This window comes from Danio rerio, chromosome 4 (assembly GCF_052040795.2).
Source record: "Danio rerio strain M-AB ecotype USA chromosome 4, GRCz13ab, whole genome shotgun sequence".
Classification (NCBI taxonomy): Eukaryota; Metazoa; Chordata; class Actinopteri; order Cypriniformes; family Danionidae; genus Danio; species Danio rerio.
The window spans coordinates 52,494,635-52,514,333 of NC_141024.2; the positions used below are offsets into that span (position 1 = coordinate 52,494,635).

General features: G+C 43.1%; 1 long non-coding RNA gene and 9 other non-coding genes across 10 annotated transcripts in view; 9 read left to right on the forward strand and 1 right to left on the reverse strand.

Annotated features, from left to right (window-relative positions):
• The window catches only part of LOC147844918 (uncharacterized), a 66,027-nt gene extending 46,353 nt beyond the window's left edge, over positions 1 to 19,674 (forward strand). The window contains exons 2-4 of the long non-coding RNA XR_015483915.2: positions 17,056 to 17,439; positions 17,554 to 17,604; positions 18,871 to 19,674. This is a non-coding gene — a long non-coding RNA (uncharacterized LOC147844918). The remainder of the gene's footprint in view (positions 1 to 17,055; positions 17,440 to 17,553; positions 17,605 to 18,870) is intronic.
• Positions 630 to 700, forward strand: trnag-ccc (transfer RNA glycine (anticodon CCC)). The gene has a single exon. It is a non-coding gene; the product is annotated as a tRNA-Gly (tRNA).
• Positions 1,106 to 1,176, forward strand: trnag-gcc (transfer RNA glycine (anticodon GCC)). The gene has a single exon. It is a non-coding gene; the product is annotated as a tRNA-Gly (tRNA).
• On the forward strand, positions 1,742 to 1,812 carry trnag-gcc (transfer RNA glycine (anticodon GCC)). The gene has a single exon. It is a non-coding gene; the product is annotated as a tRNA-Cys (tRNA).
• On the forward strand, positions 3,511 to 3,581 carry trnag-gcc (transfer RNA glycine (anticodon GCC)). Its single transcript has one exon. It is a non-coding gene; the product is annotated as a tRNA-Gly (tRNA).
• On the forward strand, positions 4,464 to 4,534 carry trnag-ccc (transfer RNA glycine (anticodon CCC)). Its single transcript has one exon. It is a non-coding gene; the product is annotated as a tRNA-Gly (tRNA).
• Positions 5,259 to 5,329, forward strand: trnag-ccc (transfer RNA glycine (anticodon CCC)). Its single transcript has one exon. It is a non-coding gene; the product is annotated as a tRNA-Gly (tRNA).
• On the forward strand, positions 12,190 to 12,262 carry trnae-cuc (transfer RNA glutamic acid (anticodon CUC)). Its single transcript has one exon. It is a non-coding gene; the product is annotated as a tRNA-Glu (tRNA).
• Positions 12,978 to 13,050, forward strand: trnak-uuu (transfer RNA lysine (anticodon UUU)). Its single transcript has one exon. It is a non-coding gene; the product is annotated as a tRNA-Lys (tRNA).
• Positions 18,960 to 19,032, reverse strand: trnak-cuu (transfer RNA lysine (anticodon CUU)). The gene has a single exon. It is a non-coding gene; the product is annotated as a tRNA-Lys (tRNA).
• Positions 19,675 to 19,699: the final 25 nt, after the last annotated feature.

Below are 19,699 nucleotides of genomic sequence, written 5' to 3' on the forward strand. Positions count from 1 at the left end.
TGGTTCATTGGTAGAATTCTCGCCTCCCACTGGGGAGACCCGGGTCCGATTCCCGGGAAATGCAATTCCTGTTTTGTGTTGCTAATCTTCTAGCTCTGGGTAACAACCTTGCAGCAATCACACCCCACTAGGACAGATCTGTCAGCATAGCAGCATTGGTGGTTGAGTGGTAGAATTTTCGCCTGCCACGTGGGAGACCCGGATCCGATTCCTGGCCAATGCAAATCCTGTTTTGTGTTGCTACTCTTCCAGCTCTGGGTAACAGCCTTGCAGCAATCACACCCCACAAGGACAGATGTATGTGCATGTCAGCTTTGGTGGTTCAGTGGTAGCATTCTCTACTACCACGCGGGAGACCCGGGTCCGATTCCTGGCCAATGCAAATCCTGTTTTGTGTTGCTACTCTTCCAGCTCTGGGTAACAGCCTTGCAGCAATCACACCCCACTAGGACAGATGTTTGAGCATATCAGCATTGGTGGTTCAGTGGTAGACTTCTTGCCTGCCACGCGGTAGACCTGGGTCCGATTCCAGGCCAATGCAATTTCTGTTTTGTGTTGCTATTCTTTCAGCTCTGGATAACAGCCTTGCAGCAATCACACCCCACTAGGACAGCAGGATGAGCATATCAGCATTGGTGGTTCAGTGGTAGAATTCTCGCCTCCCACGCAGGAGACCTGGATTCGATTACCGGCCAATGCAATTCGTCTTTTGTGTTGCTACGCTTCCAACTCTGGGTAACAGCCTTGCAGCAATCACACCCCACCAGGACAGCAGTGTGAGCATATCAGCATTGGTTGTTCAGTGGTAGAATTCTCGCCTCCCACGCAGGAGACCCAGGTCCGATTCCCGGCCAATGCAATTCCTGTTTTATGTTGCTACTCTCCAGCTCTGGGTAACAGCCTTGCAGCAATCACACCCAACTAGGAGAGCAATATGAGCATATCAGCATTGGTGGTTTAGTGGTAGAATTCTCGCCTCCCACACAGGAGACCTGGGTCCGATTCCCGGCCAACGCAGTTCCCTTTTTGTCTTGCTTCTCTTCCAGCTCTTTGTAACAGCCTTGCAGATATCAGACCCCACTAGGAGAGCAGTATGAGCATATCAGCATTGGTGGTTCAGTGGTAGAATTCTCGCCTCCCATGCGGGAGACCCGGGTCCGAATCCCGGCCAATGCAATTCCTGTTTTGTGTTGCTACTCTTCCAGCTCTGGGTAACAGCCTTGCAGCAATCACACCCCACTAGGACAGTTGTATAAGCATATAAACATTGGTGGTTCAGTGGTAGAATTCTCGCCTGCCACGCGGGAAACCCGGATCCGATTCCTGGCCAATGCAAATCCTGTTTTGTGTTGCTACTCTTCCAGCTCTGGGTAACAGCCTTGCAGCAATCACACCCCACTAGGACAGCTGTATGAGCATATCAACTTTGGTGGTTCAGTGGTAGCATTCTCGCCTGCCACGCGGGAGACCCGGCTCTGATTCCCGGCCAATGCAAATCCTGTTTTTTGTTGCTACTCTTCCAGCTCTGGGTAACAGCCTTGCAGCAGTCACACCCCACTAGGGCAGCTATTTAAGCATTTTAGCATCGGTGGTTCAGTGGTAGAATTCTCGCCTGCCACGCGGGAGACCCGGGTCCGAATCCCGGCCAATGCAATTCCTGGTTTGTGTTGCTACTCTTCCAGCTCTGGGTAACAGCCTTGCAGCAATCACACCCCACTAGGACAGATTCAAGATTATAACAGCATTGGTGGTTCAGTGGTAGAATTTTCGCCTGCAACGCGGGAGACCCAGGTTCGATTCCCGGCCTATGCAAATCCTCTTTTGTGTTGCTACTCTTCCAGCTCTGGGTAACAGCCTTGCAGCAATCACACCCAACTAGGACAACAGTATGAGCATATTAGCAGTGGTGGTTCACTGGTAGAATTCTCGCCTGCCACGCGGGAGACCCGGGTCCGATTCCTGGCCAATGCAATTCCTGTTTTGTGTTGCTACTCTTCCAGCTCTGGGTAACAGCCTTGCAGCAATCACACCCAACTATGACAGCAAACTGAGCATATCAGCAGTGGTGGTTCAGTGGTAGAATTCTCGCCTGCCGCGCGGGAGGCCCGGGTCCAATTCCAGGCCATTGCAAGTCCTGTTTTATGTTGCTACTCTTTCAGCTCTGGGTAACAGCCTTGCAGCAATCACACCCCACTAGGACAGATGCATAAGCATATCAGCATTGGTGGTTCAGTGGTAGAATTCTCGCCTGCCACGCGGGAGACCCGGGTCAGATTCCTGGCCAATGCAAATCCTGTTTTGTGTTGCTACTCTTCCAGCTCTGGGTAACAGCCTTGCAGCAATCACACCCCACTAGGACAGTTGTGTAAGCATATAAGCATTGGTAGTTCAGTGGTAGAATTCTCGCCTGCCACGCGGGAGACCCGGGTCCGATTCCTGGCCAATGCAAATCCTGTTTTGTGTTGCTACTCTTCCAGCTCTGGGTAACAGCCGTGCAGCAATCACAACCCACTAGGACAGCAGACTGAGCATTTCAGCAGTGGTGGTTCAGTGGTAGAATTCTCGCCTCCCACTGGGGAGACCCGGGTCCGATTCCCGGCAAATGCAATTCCTGTTTTGTGTTGCTAATCTTCTAGCTCTGGGTAACAACCTTGCAGCAATCACACCCCACTAGGACAGATCTATCAGCATAGCAACATTGGTGGTTTAGTGGTAGAATTTTCGCCTGCCACGTGGGAGACCCGGATCCGATTCCTGGCCAATGCAAATCCTGTTTTGTGTTGCTACTCTTCCAGCTCTGGGTAACAGCCTTGCAGCAATCACACCCCACAAGGACAGTTGTATGAGCATATCAGCTTTGGTGGTTCAGTGGTAGCATTCTCTACTGCCACGCGGGAGACCCGGGTCCGACTCCTGGCCAATGCAAATCCTGGTTTGTGTTGCTACTCTTCCAGCTCTGGGTAACAGCCTTGCAGCAATCACACCCCACTAGGAGAGCAGTATGAGCATATCAGCATTGGTGGTTTAGTGGTAGAATTCTCGCCTCCCACACAGGAGACCTGGGTCTTATTCCCGGCCAACGCAGTTCCCTTTTTGTGTTGCTTCTCTTACAGCTCTGTGTAACAGCCTTGCAGCAATCACACCCCACTAGGAGAGCAGTATGAGCATATCAGCATTGGTGGTAATGTGGTAGAATTCTCGCCTCCCATGCGGGAGACCCGGGTCCGAATCCCGGCCAATGCAATTCCTGTTTTGTGTTGCTACTCTTCCAGCTCTGGGTAACAGCCTTGCAGCAATCACACCCCACTAGGACAGTTGTATAAGCATATAAGCATTGGTGGTTCAGTGGTAGAATTGGTGGTTCAGTGGTAGAATTCTCACCTGCTTCGTGGGAGACCCTGGTCCGGTTCCTGGCCAATGAAAACCCTGTTTTGTGTTGTTACTCTTTCAGCTCTGGGTAACAGCATTGCAGCAATTACACCCCACTAGGATAGTTGTGTAAGCATATCAGCATTGGTGGTTCAGTGGTAGAATTCTCGCCTGCCATGCGGGAGACCCGGGTCCGATTCCCGGCCAATGCAATTCCTGTTTTGTGCTGCTACTCTTCCAGCTCTGGGTAACAGCCGTGCAGCAATCACAACCCACTAGGACAGCAGACTGAGCATATCAGTAGTGGTGGTTCAGTGGTAGAATTCTCGCCTCACAGTGGGGAGACCCGGGTCCGATTCTCGGCAAATGCAATTCCTCTTTTGTGTTGCTAATCTTCCAGCTCTGGGTAACAGCCTGGCAGCAATCACACCCCACTAGGACAGATCTATCAGCATAGCAGCATTGGTGGTTGAGTGGTAGAATTCTCGCCTGCCACGTGGGAGACCCGGATTCGATTACCGGCCAATGCAATTCGTCTTTTGTGTTGCTACTCTTCCAGCTCTGGGTAACAGCCTTGCAGCAATCACACCAACTAGGACAGCAAACAGAGCATATCAGCAGTGGTGGTTCAGTGGTAGAATTTTCGCCTGCCACGCGGGAGACCCGGGTCTGATTCCCGGCCAATGCAAATCCTGTTTTGTGTTGCTACACTTTCTGCTCTGGGTAACAGCCTTGCAGCAATCACACCCCACTAGGACAGTTGTATAAGCATATCAGCATTGGTGGTTCAGTGGTAGAATTCTCACCTGCCACGCGGGAGACCCGCGTCCGATTCCTGGCCGATGCGAATCCTGTTTTGTGTTGCTACTCTTCCAGCTCATAGTAACAGCCTTGCAGCAGTCACACCCCACTAGGGCAGCAATTTAAGCGTATCAGCATTGGTGGTTTAGTGGTAGAATTCTCGCCTCCCACACAGGAGACCTGGGTCCGATTCCCGGCCAACGCAGTTCCCTTGTTGTGTTGCTTCTCTTCCAGCTCTGGGTAACAGCCTTGCAGCAATCACACCCCACTAGGATAGCAGTATGTGCATATCAGCATTGGTGGTTCAGTGGTAGAATTCTCGCCTCCCACGCGGTAGACCTGGGTCCGAATCCCGGCCAATGCAATTCCTGGTTTGTGTTGCTACTCTTCCAGCTCTGGGTAACAGTCTTGCAGCAATCACACCCCACTAGGACAGATCCAAGATTATAACAGCATTGGTGGTTTAGTGGTAGAATTCTCGCCTGCATCGCGGGAGACCAAGGTTCGATTCCCGGCCTATGCAAATCCTCTTTTGTGTTGCTACTCTTCCAGCTCTGGGTAACAGCCTTGCAGCAATCACACCCAACTAGGACAGCAAACTGAGCATATCATCAGTGGTGGTTCAGTGGTAGAATTCTCGCCTGCCACGCGGGAGGCCCGGGTCCAATTCCCGGCCAATGCAAGTCCTGTTTTATGTTGCTACTCTTTCAGCTCTGGGTAACAGCCTTGCAGCAATCACACCCCACTAGGACAGATGCATAAGCATATCAGCATTGGTGGTTCAGTGGTAGAATTCTCGCCTGCCACGCGGGAGACCCGGGTCAGATTCCTGGCCAATGCAAATCCTGTTTTGTGTTGCTACTCTTCCAGCTTTGGGTAACAGCCTTGCAGCAATCACACCCCACTAGGAGAGCAGTATGAGCATATCAGCATTGGTGGTTCACAGGTAGAATTCTAGCCTCCCATGCTGGAGACCCGGGTCCGATTCCCGGTCAATGCAATTCCTGTTTTGTGTTGCTACTCTTCCGGCTCTGGGTAACAGTCTTGCAGCAGTCACACCCCACTAGGACAGTAGTATGAGCATATCAGCATTGGTGGTTCACAGGTAGAATTCTAGCCTCCCATGCTGGAGACCCGGGTCCGATTCCCGGCCAATGCAATTTCTGTTTTGTGTTGCTACTCTTCAAGCTCTGTGTAACAGCCTAGCAGCAATCACACCCCACTAGGACAGCAGTATTAGTAGTCAGCATTGGTGGTTCAGTGGTAGAATTCTCACTTGCCACGCGGGAGGCCTGGCGTCGATTCACGGCTATAACAATTGCTGTTTTGTGTGGCTCCTGTTCCACCTCTGGTTGACGGCCTTTTAGCTCTCACACAACACAAAGGCATGAAACAACATTGATCAGCATTGGTGGTTCAGTGGTAGAATTCTCACCTGTCACGTGGGAGACCCAGGTTTGATTCTCGGCTAATGCAATTACTGTTTTGTGATTCTACTCCTCCAGCTCTGGGTAACAGCCTTGTAGCAGTCACAACCCACTAGGGCAGCAATATGAGTATATCTGTATTGGTGGTTCAGTGGTAGAATTCTCGCCTACCATGCGGGACACATGAGTTTGATTCCTGTCTAGTGCAGTTGCTGTTTTGTGTGGCTCCTTTTCCAGCTACATGTAACTGCCTTGCAGCACTGACTCCCCACAAGGGCAAAAGAACATATGTGCCAGCGTTGGTGTTTCAGTGGTAGAATTTTCGCCCGCCTTGTGGAAGAACTGGGTCTGACTGCCAGCTAATGCAGTTGCTGTTCTGTGTTGCTACTCTTCCAGCTGCATGTAACAGCATAGCAGCAATCACACCCCACTAGGGTAGGATAACATGTGTTTCAGCATTGATGGTTTAGTGCCCTATCATACACGCGGCGCAACATTATATTGCTAGTTTGAGCTTGACACAAGAGTCGTTTTGAGGCGTTGCGCTACGCTGTTTAAATAGCAAATGCATTAGCCCTCATATGTGCACCCATAGGCGTTCTGGTCTAAAAAAGAAGGTTTTCTGAGGCGCACTGCTGGCGCGTTGCTATTTTGAGAAACTAAAATAGATTTTTCATTAGACCAAAACAAACCCGGTCTAAACTCCTGCGCAGAGTTGCGCCTCGCTTACACACAATTCTCACCTGCCACGTGGGAGATTCGTGTCCGATTCCCGGCCAATGGCAAAATTATAAGCAGGTCAGCATTTGTGGATTCGTGTTGATTCCTGGCCAATGCAATTTGTGTTGCTCCCCTTCCAGCTGCATGTAACCGCCTGGCAGCTCTCAGAGCCCACAAGGGCAGGTGAACATGTGAGGCAGCATTGGTGGTCCAGTGGTTGAATTCTCGCCTCCCATGCAGGAGACCCGGGTCTGATTCTGGGCCAATGCAGTTCATGTTTTGTGTTGCTCCTCTTCCAGCTGCATGTAACAGCCTTGCAGCACACACACCACAAAGGCAAGGAAAGATATGTGTCAACATTGGTGGCTCAGTGGTAGAATTCTTGCCTGCTTATAGCCGTACCACCCTGGGAACAGTAGAGGACACTAGAGAGCGATACAGGGAGTGAACAGCTGCAGTTTGGAGAAAGGGTCTCCTTCATTTTAGAATTTTTGTTGTGTGTTTGTTTGTGTTGTTTTTATGGAGTGAAATAGAGTCTATTTTAATTTTTTTTTTTAAACCACCTGAGAGCAGCATCTTGCTAACTGGAGGGTGTTTTTTTTTTTTCACTTTTCCTGGGCATAAAATGGACCGTTGTTTGGCAAACGAAACTGGGCTGGATGCAGAGACTCTCTTGGCAAATGAAACTAGACTGGATGGAGGGGCAAGAATGGTTAAGGACAATGGACTGGACGATAGACAACGAGCTGGACAAAGGAAAAACTTGGAAGAAAATATTTAAAAGTAACAGTAATAGTGAATGCCGAAGAAGTAAATGAGGTAAGAGCTGTGGACATCATTAAAGCAGTGACAGACAAGTGTGGTCATGGGAAGATTCTGGCTTTGAGACTGAGGCAAGGAAAAGAGTTTGAACTAACTATGGTAAAGCAAGAAACATGTGAGGAATTGATCTATGAACTGTTGATTAAGGAAATGAACTGTTAAAATCAAAAAGCTGCAAAACAGGGATTATGTTGTTTATTTTGTGCACCTGCCAGTCTATCTTGATGACAGAGAAATTTTTGAAAAATTAGAAGGATGGGGAGTTTATCCCATATCAAAAATAAAAAGAAGAGTTTACACAGGCACTGACATTGAGGACGGAACAAGGTTCCTAGAAGTAAGGTTCCCTAAGGAGGTGGCAATATTCCCATGTAGCACAAAGCTGGAAACAGCAAAAGGTACTTCAGGGTAATGCACAGCCACCAAGTGAAGACCTGTAGGCTGTGCATGAGCCCTGAGCACCTGTTAATGTGTGGAATGTAATAAAAAGAAAAATGGAAAGATGCATAGAAAGACTGTACTGGTATTTTAAAGAAGAAGATATGTTACCAAGCTTTTATGATGTGTTTAATGATGAAGTGTATAATGTTTTAAATGGTTTAAAGTGGAAGATGCCCAAAGAGGATATTATTTTATGAAGAATGTTTTTTTTTAATGTATTTGTTTTGTGAAATTTCTGGAGTTTTTAAATTTTAAAGTTGAAGATAATTTCATAATTTATAATATTCATGCATCCAATGAAAAAGTGAACTTTAAAAACGTTAGTATAAATGTAAAAAATGGCAGAATGTTATTGTAGTTTGAGATTTTAATACTGTTTTCACAGAATTAGATCTGGGGAGTAAGATGGTATATAGAAAAGACAAGGGGAGAAAGGAGCTACTGAAAATGATGACAGAATGCAATTTAATAGATGTGTGGAGAAAGAGGAATAAGACAAAAAGGAAATTTTCAAGAATGCAACTGGTTTTAAATGAGGTGAAGTAGGATTGATTATGTTATGTAATGTAGAAATGAAAGACTACACTGTTAAAAATTGTCCCGTTAAAAAACAGTAAAATACTGGCAGCTGCAGTTGCCAGCAATGTACTGTTATTTTACAGTATGTTGCTGTAAAAATACATGGACTACATTGATTTACACAATACTCAAGTGAACTCATTTTGCTCACTGAAAGCAACTGCCTCAACTTGGTCAACTGCTGAATGAGTTTATGAAGTAATGTGCTATATATGCTTAGAAGCATACTTATAATGATAACTTATTTTAGTTAATTAGAAAAGTTCGGTTTAATTCTAATGTCTTATTTTTCACAACAGCACACATACATGTAAATCTGGAATCACCAGAGAGATTCTGACTGCATCAGCAACTAAACAGCCGCTATCTTTAAATAGAGAAACATGCAGAATAACATCAGCAGTTCATTGTTCATCTTTAGCTCATACACTGGCTCTACTCTCCTCCACAACGGTGACAGACAGAAGAAATTAGCTTCTGGTTTTACAGTAAAATACTGTTTTTTCCTTGATTTAACGGTAATCTACTGGCAGCTGTGGTTGCCAGCAATCTACTGTTTTTTTACAGTCTATTTCCGTTGTGTAAATTAACAGTATATTACTGTTAAAATACATTTTTACACTGTGTTTTTACCTCTCACACCTTTAACCCTTTAAACCCCAGAGCCTATACTTCAGTTTTTATTGAAGTGTCCACACTACTGAGTGTTCAAGAAACAAGGAGCAAAGCTGAAGTAAATTCATTAATTAACTGACTAATTAAATGATAATTGAGGATTAACAATGAACAAATGAAGAAATACTGAAGGGAAAAAACAAGAACAGAACATACAAAACTTTAGTCACAGCTTTATAATGAAATAACCTGAAGAACAACAAATGATTAAATCATTTAAATGATCAGCGGATGATTAAACAACTCTACAAACATCATCACCAGCTACACTTATTACTTAATACATGTATTTTTGAATAACATTTACTAAAGTTCTTCTTGAGAGAAAGTGAAAGTTTTACGTCACCATCATGGAGAACAGAGTTTGCTTTAGTTGGGCTCTTAGCCCTGTCATTTTTAACATTTATATGTCTTGCCTGCTGCAATTGTTAAGAACTTTGTTTAAAAAGCTCCTTTGTTGAGGCAAGCCAGCCAAAAACCCTAAATAAGATCTGGTGATGTTCATGTTGCTATTAAATGGCAGAGTCTGTTCTCATTTAGTATAATAAAATTTACTGCTCCTATTCAATGTTAAATCTATTGTTTTACATTACATGTATATATATATATATGGCAATGATTTCTGGAAGTTTTTAAGAATATCTTGGACAAAAACACTTTGCTCAATGGTGAAATCGCACTCAAAGAGACATCAATAATCAGCATATGAACCTCAATAATGGTGACAACTAACAAAATTAATAGTTTAACTCACAAACAGGCAACTGAAAGTCTAAACATAAACAACAGCAGAATCAAACACAAATAAAGAAAACTGTTAGACCATTATACAACATTTATTTATACCGCAATGCATGCTGGGATATTTGTACAGTGCCACTCCCAGCATGCATTGCAGCATGAAACATTTGAGATGTTACCATTGTTGAGATACAAGGTTAGATTCATGAGGTCTGAGTGTGTATTTGTCATAACTGAACTGTTTTTGTATGTTATTTCTTAACTGTTAAGTAATTTCGGAGGGATCTTTTCTGTTTCCACTTCTCATTAATTAAATTAATACCTGCAACTCAGCATAAAATCTATTGCATAAGGCCCTTCATCCCGATTTATACCAAAAGATTTATTAGAACTAATTTCAGATAATTAGATTTCTCTATTTATTGACTTCCCAACTTTATTGCTATAGTACAAACATTTTGTAAACTCTGTATTACAGCAGTTGGAAAATCTTCTTAAATGAGTTCAAGGGTGAAGAGCCCAACTAAATCAGCCCCTCACTCCATTACGGTGACACAAAAAACACCTTAATTTCTGTTGGATCTCAATGAGAATTGTATGGAAGTCAAATCAGTCAGTAATAAGTGTGTGTCTGCTGTTGTTTGTGGAGTTGTTTAATGATCCTCTGCTGAGACTGAAGCTTTTTATTTTATTTGATTTGATTTAATGTTGTAACTCAAGTCACTGTTTGTGTTTCTTGTTTATTTTCTTCAGTAATTGTAATTATTAACAGCAGGTGTTCATCAGTGTCTGAATTCACTCATTAGTGTTCATTAAAACTGTCAGGTGAACTATATTAGTTAACTAGTGTATGAAATAGTGAACAAGGACACAAAGTGTGATTTCAAACACAGACTTCAAAACATTGAATCTGAACTCTGTTAGCTCACAGTTTTCTGCAGTTGGTTACTTTCTCGAAAACAAAAATGTTACCCAGAAAGCACTGTTTTTAACACAATATTACTGTTTTAGTGAAAAAACATTATTTTACCGTAGAATCTGATCGTTTTTTAACAGCAATTTTTTACAGTGTAGGGAAGGTATTACTGTAAACTAGCTCTTGAAAGGACTCCTCATAAGCTCGTCTAGCTCGTCTACTTTTTTCTCTCTCTCTCAGCAAACTTACATTAGGGTTCATATAGCAGACCTTTTGAGACAAAGTTACGCCTATCTACAACTGTAGGTGACTCTTCTCTAAATTTCTGTGGCGCAATAGGTTAGCGTATAGGCTGTTAACTGCTAGGTTTGTGTTTCAAGCCCACCCAGGGACGCTTTAGGCATTTTGCTGCCTTGCAACTACTAACACCTGCACTGGGCATAGATCCTGGGCCACATTCTGTCCAGCGTTAGAAGATGAAATCAGGATTTAGCAGAAGGTAGTCACGGGTAGGGAATGTATTAATGTAAACGGTGTCTAGCTCTTGATAGAGCTTCTCATAAGCCCGGCTAGCTCAGTCGGTAAAGCATGAGACTCTTAATCTTAGGGTCGTGGGTTCGAGCCCCACGTTGGGTGTTTCTGTTGCCTCTGTCTCTCTCAGCAAACTTACATTAGGGTTCATATAGCAGACCTTTTGAAACAAAGTTACGCCTTTGTACCACTGTAGGTGACCTCTTACTAAGTCTCTGTGGTGCAATCGGTTAGCGCGTTCGGCTGCTAACTGAAAGGTTGGTGGTTTAAGCCCACCCAGTGTTACAAGATGAAATCAGGTTTTAGCAGAAGATTGTCACGGGTAGGGAAGATATTACTGAAAACGGTGTCTAGCTCTTGAAAGAGCTTCTCATCAGCCTGGCTAGCTCAGTCGGTAGAACATGTGACTCTTAATCTCAGGGTCGTGGGTTCGAGCCGCACGTTGGGTGTTTCTGTCCCTTTGCTCTCTCTCTCTCAGCAAACTTACATTAGGGTTCATATAGCAGACCTTTTGAGACAAAGTTATGCCTTTCTACAACTGTAGGTGACCTTTCCCTAAGTCTCTGTGGCGCAAATTAGGCATTTTGCTGCCTTGCAACTGCTAACACGTGCACTGGACATAGATCCTGGGCCACATTCTGGCCAGCGTTACAAGATGAAATCAGGATTTAGCAGAAGATTGTCACGGGTAGGGAAGTTATTACTGTAAACGGTGTCTAGCTCTTGAAAGAGCTTCTCATCAGCCCGGCTAGCTCAGTCGGTAAAGCATGAGACTCTTAATCTCAGGGTCGTGGGTTCGAGCCCCACATTGGGCGTTACTGTTACTTTTCTCTCTCTCTCTCAGCAAACTTACATTAGGGTTCATATGACAGACCTTTTGAGACAAAGTTACGCCTTTCTACCACTGTAGGTGACCTTTCCCTAATACTCTGTGGCGCAATAGTTTAGCGTGTAGGCTGTTAACTCATAGGTTGGTGGTTCAAGCCCACCGAGGGACGCTTTAGGCATTTATCCGCCTTGCAACTACTAACACCTGCACTGGGCGTAGATCCTGGGCCACATTCTGTCCAGCGTTAGGAGATGAAATCAGGATTTAGCAGAAGGTAGTCACGGGTAGGGAATGTATTAATGTAAACGGTGTCTAGCTCTTGAAAGGACTCCTCATCAGCTCGTCTAGTTCAGTCAGTAGAGCATGAGACTCTCAATCTCAGGGTCGTGGGTTCGAGCCCCACGTTGGGCGTTACTGTTACTTTTTTCTCTCTCTCTAAGCAAACTTACATTAGGGGTTCATATAGCAGACCTTTTGAGACAAAGTTACGCCTATCTACAACTGTATGTGACTCTTCTCTAAATTTCTGTGGCGCAATAGGTTAGCGTGTAGGCTGATAACTGATAGGTTTGTGTTTCAAGCCCAACTTACATTAGGGTTACATTAGGGTTCATATAGCAGACCTTTTGAGACAAAGTTACGCCTTTCTATCACTGTAGGTGACCTTTCCCTACTACCTTTTGGCGCAATAGGTAAGCGTGTAGGCTGTTAACTGATTGGTTGGTGGTTCAAGCCCACCCAGGAACGAATTAGGCATTTTGCTGCCTTGCAACTGCTAACACATGCACTGGGCATAGATCCTGGGCCACATTCTGTCCAGCGTTACAAGATGGTATTACTGTAAACAGTGTCTAGCTCTTGAAAGGACTCCTCATCAGCTCGTCTAGTTCAGTCGGTAGAGCATGAGACCCTTAATCTCAGGGTTGTGGGTTCGAGCCCCACGTTGGGTGTTTTTGTTACTTTGCTCTCTCTCTCTCTCTCTCTCTCTCTCAGCAAACTTACATTAGGGTTCATATAGCAGACCTTTTGAGACAAAGTTACGCCTTTCTACAACTGTAGGTGACCTTTCCCTAAGTCTACCTAAGTCAACCCTATACCTTGCCTACTTGTAAATTTCTGTTGTGGAGCCTGGATAGCTCAGTCGGTAGAGCGTCAGACTTTTAATCTGAGGGTCCAGGGTTCAAGTCCCTGTTTGGGCGTGTGAGGCTCATTTTGTGGAGCCACAGCTTTTGCCGTTGAGCTATCGCTTGATGAAAGTTTCATCTGGATGCACAATATGTGTACTAGGCATAAAGAAATAGCAGTACAGGCAGTCTTGTATTCGTGGCCGAGTGGTTAAGGCGGTGGACTAGAAATCCATTGGGGTCTGCCTGCGCAGGTTTGAATCCTGCCGACTACATCCTCTCATACTCTGTGTTGTGGCCGCAGCATCCCCGGGTTGAACCGGGTCATGTTGTGAATTTGACTTCTCATCAGTTAGAAATATCAGAAAATAGACTTTGTTCTCCATAATAAAGCCGAGAAAGAGCAGAGCAGACCCCAGAGCATTCTGAAGTCTCTCCTGCTCCTCCTAAAGTATCTGTGTTCTCCATAATCTTTTTACAGGTAATTATGACACACCCCTTTGTGTCTCTTTTTAACTCTTGACCATTTTTGAATAAGCTTTCTAGTCTAAGGGGTCCTGCTATTCTTGGCTCTTAGCCCACTAGCTCATGTCAACAGAGATGTTACAGGTCTATGTCAGCAAAGTATAGATACAACTTATGCAAAGGAACTAAGTATTTACATACATTGTTATGATAGGATAATAACTTGATAATATGTTACTCATTCTAACTTCTGCCACATATAGCTTCATACAAGTATTTAACATATATGATCAGTGCTTTACATATTCAGTTATTCTACACAATCAGCCATTCAGTAATAGCCTTCTCCTAGTGTTGCTTCTGTGCAGGCATACTCATATTACACAGTATTTTTAACACATGCTGGCATGTTTGCTGCAAACACTACATACATTTTGAGAAGAGAAAATTAACTGCTTTACACTTAGAAAATACTACACACTGAGACAATAAAATCTTCTTCAAATTTATATACACTGAAGAAAGACCTTGATACTCTTAATGTGGAGACGGACAAAGGTGCCTTTAATAAGGTCAAGTGGCCAGAATTTTGAGAAAATAATTCAACCTATTTTTCTTAATGCAGAAAAGAGAAGAGGTGAGCAGAAAAGGACATCAACCCTTGATATTAATGGTCACCTCATCTCAGATAAAGGAACAATATTAAAGTTTGTATATGAGTTTTCCCAGTCTTACTTCTTCCTTTCAGCCAAATTGCTCTGATCAATTATTTTGTAATGTTCAGTCATTTATTCCAACCATTAGTGACGATCATCATGATGTTTGAGAGACTGTAATAACTGTAGAGGAATTGGACACTATAATTACAGTAAACCCATTTAATAAAAGCCCAGTACCAGATGGTTTGCCATTTGAACTGTATAGGCTGTTTGGTAATGTTGAATATGTTCAAAGAAAGCTCAGATAGAGGAGGATTAGCTGAATCAATGAAGCAAGGCATAATCACACTGATCCCTAAACCAAATAAGGAGAAACCTTTTCTTGATAACTGGCGTCCCGTAACTCTGCTTAATTCTGATTATTAAATTTTCTCCGCAGTATATGCTAGAAGATTAAACACATTTCACTCTCACAATCAGGTTTCATGAAAGATTGACATGTTTCAATAATATCCGTCTTGTTTTAGACCTTTTAGATTGCTCAGAGTTGGTGAACGAAGATGCTCTCATTTTGTGTTTAGACTTTTACAAGGCCTTCGACGCTGTCGAGCATCTCTTCATGCAGACACTTTGAAGCATTTTGGCTTTGGTCAAGAGTTTGTGAGAACTGTTCAGACTCTGTATAAAGACTTCACTAGTAATGTGTCTTTGCCTCATGGAGCTTCTCCACGTTTTGTCATTGGAAGAGGAATCAGACAAGGTTGTCCTGTTTCCCCTTTTCAGTTTCTGGGGGTTGCAGAGCTTCTTAATCTTTATGTGATCAATTGCTTAAATGTTGAAGGTGTTTAAATAGTGCAGATGATGCATGTGTCTCTATACATAATAAAAACAAGTCCCTGTAATATCACAGCCATTACAATGATTGTCGAATGCTTCTGGCCTTTCTGTTAATCAGAAAAATCTGTTGAAAATTCTTCATTCTGAGATCTTAGATGTTTGTGGAGTTAAGGTCAGGCACACCATCACATATTGAGGTATTACAATTAATAAATGTTCTTCTGAAAGGATCAGAACTTTTCTAAATGTTTAAAGAAAGTCAAAACTGTGTTTAATTGCTGGTCTCAGAGGAACCCGACTATCCATGGACGTCTTCTACTTTCCAAAGCTGAAGGAATATCAAGACTGGTCTATCCCGCTCTCTCCTTACAGTATATGCTAATCCCGAAATGTGTACAGAGATTGATAGGGCTGTATTTCAGTTCATCTGGAAAAACAGGACAGAATATGTCAAAAGAAAAACAATAAGCTTTTCTAAAGGTGGACTCACTGTTCTTGATTTGACAATGTTTAAAATGAATTGGATGAAACATTGCCTTTACCAAAGTCATTCACTGGTTTTATATTACAAATCTCTTCTTTGACAAATGTGCTGGATTAAAACGGTCATGTTCTCTATTGTGTTTAGTGTTGGTCAACTGTGGTAGCATCTTTTAATTAGGAAAAAATATTTTATTATTATTTTTACTATTTTTTATTTTTGCTCTTTTATTGATCATTTTTCTATGTTCCTTCTTATTATGAGCCTATTGCTATTTTTACTGTTTTATGCTGTGTCATCATGTGTTTATTTTCTCTCTGTAAAGCACTTTGTGCAGCCCTGTGGCAGTTGGAAACGTGCTATATAAATAAATAGAACTTGAACTTGAATTAAACTTTTTGCTTTCTTGTGACTCCAAATGTACTAAACTTCCCATTAAATGATCAACCTTTCATGAGCAATTATTAGAAACGTGGATGTTACATGTCCATGTATTTATTATTTATTTATTTATGTTACTTTGTCGCCTTCTAGTATTTTGTATCTGTTTGTGTTTTGATTTTAAGTTGATTCCTCCGCACCTGCAGACCATTGACTGTTGGCGATTTAAGAGCTCGCTCTGCAGTGTTTCAGTGACGGGGATTTGAGCGTCCGTCCAGACGTGGAGTGGTGCTCCTTTTGTTTTCAGCCTTCGTTTATTCTGTTTTCTCCCCATACTTTGTTTATGCTACCTGTTGAGCCTTGATTTATTATTCTGCTGTGACCACTAGTCAGGTAAGCTAATCTGTATTTTTTTTTAACTTTATGCGTTATGACGTCTTTCACGAGTATCCGGAATATGCAAGTTTAAGTAATATGAATCATCCACATATCTTTTGCGACTTCATTATCTGAGATGTGAAACACATGGAAAAGCTGCCTGAAGACAATCAGCAGTCCCGTGCGCACACACATAAGAGACACGAACATGCTGGTGGAGTGAGTGTGTGTTACAGCAGTTTGGCTGATAGATATGAATTTGTAGCTAAATCGTTTGCCCGCAAAGCAGCATTTCGCATTGTTTACATCATTGCTACAGCATACCGTTAATGCTAGACACTGTACATGTCATGATCAATTTTAACAAATAAAAACACTTACTTGTAGCTTACAACTTTTGCTTTGAGGAGATTTTAGCCGAGTCCAGCACTGAACTGGGAGAGATTCTGGAGCTGTTTTGTCAAATCATGCTTGCTGAGTATTTTATAATTTTCTGGAAGATATTTAATATTGAACTGAAGGCACTTGTGTCTTTGTGTCGTGTCCTTTGGAAGCCTAAATACAGAAACAGACGGAAACAGCCGTGTTTAGACGCATTTTTAGCTTCATCTCGCTATAACGTTAAAGTGCTTCTGGCCACGGCCCTTACCTGCATGCACAGTGTGGGATGTGCAGTAAATGAACTTGTGATGTCACAGGAGGCGGAAGTATTTTTTTGTAGTCCCTAAAATTTGTTCATTGTAGGATTTGCTAAGCTAACTCTGTAAAAACCAAGGTCTCCCTTTGCATTGAACTTAGAACTTTTTACATTCAGAGATGTTGTTTATGTTCACACAGCTACATTACACATCGACTAAAGTTTAAAATATGAGATCATAGTGGACCACCCCTTTAAATTAAACACACGTGGGAACAAATCAATGATTTCTACAACCGTATCAAAAGTCTGTAATGTTAAACAGGGTGCGGGTCGTGACCTATGCGCATAACACTATGCACAAAACTGTGAACTTAGGGTGACTTTTGTTAAAACTCTTGTCATACAATAATAAATCAGTGTAGGAGGCCAAGACTGTGACATAACAAAAGACTACAATCGACAAAACAGCTTTTATCAGTAGATTTAAATGATGACAAAAAGAACTTACCTTGATCTGTTATATTGTGCTGTGCACTCATGAGAATACAGCGGTGTTGTTATTCATTTGCATATGCCGCGACGCGATTGGCTCTCATCCATTCTGACAATAAAGAGCGAGAGCGGCGATTGGCTCCCGTCCATTCTCACGATGGAGAGCGAGTGCGGTGATTGGCTCTCGTCCATTCTCACAATGGAGAGCAAGCGCAACAATTGGACGAGGAGAGAGGCTGAGACAGACGATCCTGATCCAGGTAGCGCCACAAGGACTTAGTGAAAGGTCACCTACAGTGGTAGAAACGCTGAACTTTGCTATATGAACCCAAATTAAAGTTTGCTGAAAGAGAGTCAAAAAGGTCACATAAACACCCAAACGTGGAGCTTGAACATAAGACCCTGTGATTAAGAGTCTCATGCTCTACCAACTAAGCTAGCGGGGTTGTTGAGGATTTTGTTCAAGAGCTAGTTACCATTTACATCAATACCTTCCCTACCCATACAAATTTTCAGCTACATCCTGATTTCATCTTGCAACGCTGGACAGAATATGGCCCAGGATCTATGCTGAGTGCACATGTTAGCAGTTGCAAGGCAGGATCATTTTTAACTCGTCACTGGATGGGCTTGAACCACCAAACTTTCAGGTAACAGCTGAACACGCTAACCAAATGCACCACAGAGACTTAGTAAAAGGTCACCTACAGTGGTAGAAAGGCTGAACTTTGTCTCTAAAGGTCTGCTATATGAACCCGAATGAAAGTTTGCTGAAAGAGAGACAAAAGGTCACAGAAACGCCCAACGTGGGTCTCGAACCCACGACCCTGAGATTAAGAGTCTCATGCTCTACCGACTAAGCTAGCAGGGTCGTTGAGGACTTTGTTCAAGAGCTAGTTACCATTTACATCAATATCTTCCCTACCCATGAAAATTTTTCTGCTTAATCCTGATGTCATCTTGCAACGCTGGACAGAATATGGCCCAGGATCTATGCCTAGGTCACATGTTAGTAGTCGCAAGGCAGAAAAATGCTTAATTCGTTTCTGGGTGGGCTTGAACCACCAGCCTTTCAGTTAACAGCCAAACGTGCAAACCGATTGCACCACAGAGACTTATTGAAAGGTCACCTACAGTGGCAGAAATGCTGAACTTTGTCTCTAAAGGTCTTCTATATAAACTCGATTGAAATTTTGCTGAAAGAGAGACAAAAAGGTCACAGAAGCGCCCAACGTGGGGGATGAAGCCACAACCTTGAGATTAAGAGTCTCATGCCCTACCAACTGAGCTAGCCAGGGTGGTGAGCACCTTGTTCAAGAGCTAGACACTCTTTACATCAATACCTTCCCTACCCATACAAATTTTCTGACACATCCTGATTTCATCTTGTAACGCTGGACAGAATGTGGCCCAGGATCTATGCCCAGTGCACATGTTAGCAGTTGCAAGGCAGCAAAACGCTTAACTCATCGCTGGATGGGCTTGAACCACAAACCTTTCAGTAAAGAGCCGAACTCGCTAACCAATTGCGCCACAGAGACTTAGTAAAAGGTCTCCTACAGTGGTAGAAATGCTGAACTTTGTCTCTAAAGGTCTGCTACATGAACCCAAATGAAAGTTTGCTGAAAGAGAGACAAAAAGGTCACAAAAACGCCCAACGTGGGGCTCGAACCCACGACCCTGAGATTAAGAGTCTCATGCTCTACCGACTGAGCTAGCCAGGCTGGTAAGAACTTTGTTCACGAGCTAGTTAGCGTTTACATCAATACCTTCCCTACCCATGAAAATCTTCTGCTTAATCCTTATTTCATCTTGCAACGCTAGACAGAATATGGCTCATGATGTATGCCCAGTGCACGTGTTAGCAGTTGCAAGGCAGCAAAATGCTTAACTCCTCCCTGGGGGGGCTTGAACCACCAACCTTTCAGTTAACAGCAAAACGTACTAACCGATTGCGCCACAGAGACTTAGTGAAAGGTCTCCTACAGTGGGAGAAACGCTGAACTTTGTCCACCAGGTGGCTCTGTTGTGCGTAATTTTTACACATTTTTGTATCTAGTTAAGTCTGGATTCTAATGATAAAGAAATTTTCATTTTGTTGTAACTGTAGAGGAAAAAAGTGTTTTCCTATACATTTTAAATTGATAATTTCTCAAAGTGTAAAATTATAAGAGATTATGTGTGTAATTGTGTATAAATTGTCAAATTTACCAAATGTAATTACATCAATTATTAAGAAAATAATTCATTCGACCTCACGATGCTGCTCTGTATTGATGAGGGGGTGGAATGTGCAGTAAAGCCAAAAGACAACGTGTTTGTGTTAAATTGTCTTCTGCAGGACTAAATAAAGTGGAGGAAAGCAGCGCTTGGTGTCATTTGAAGTTATTG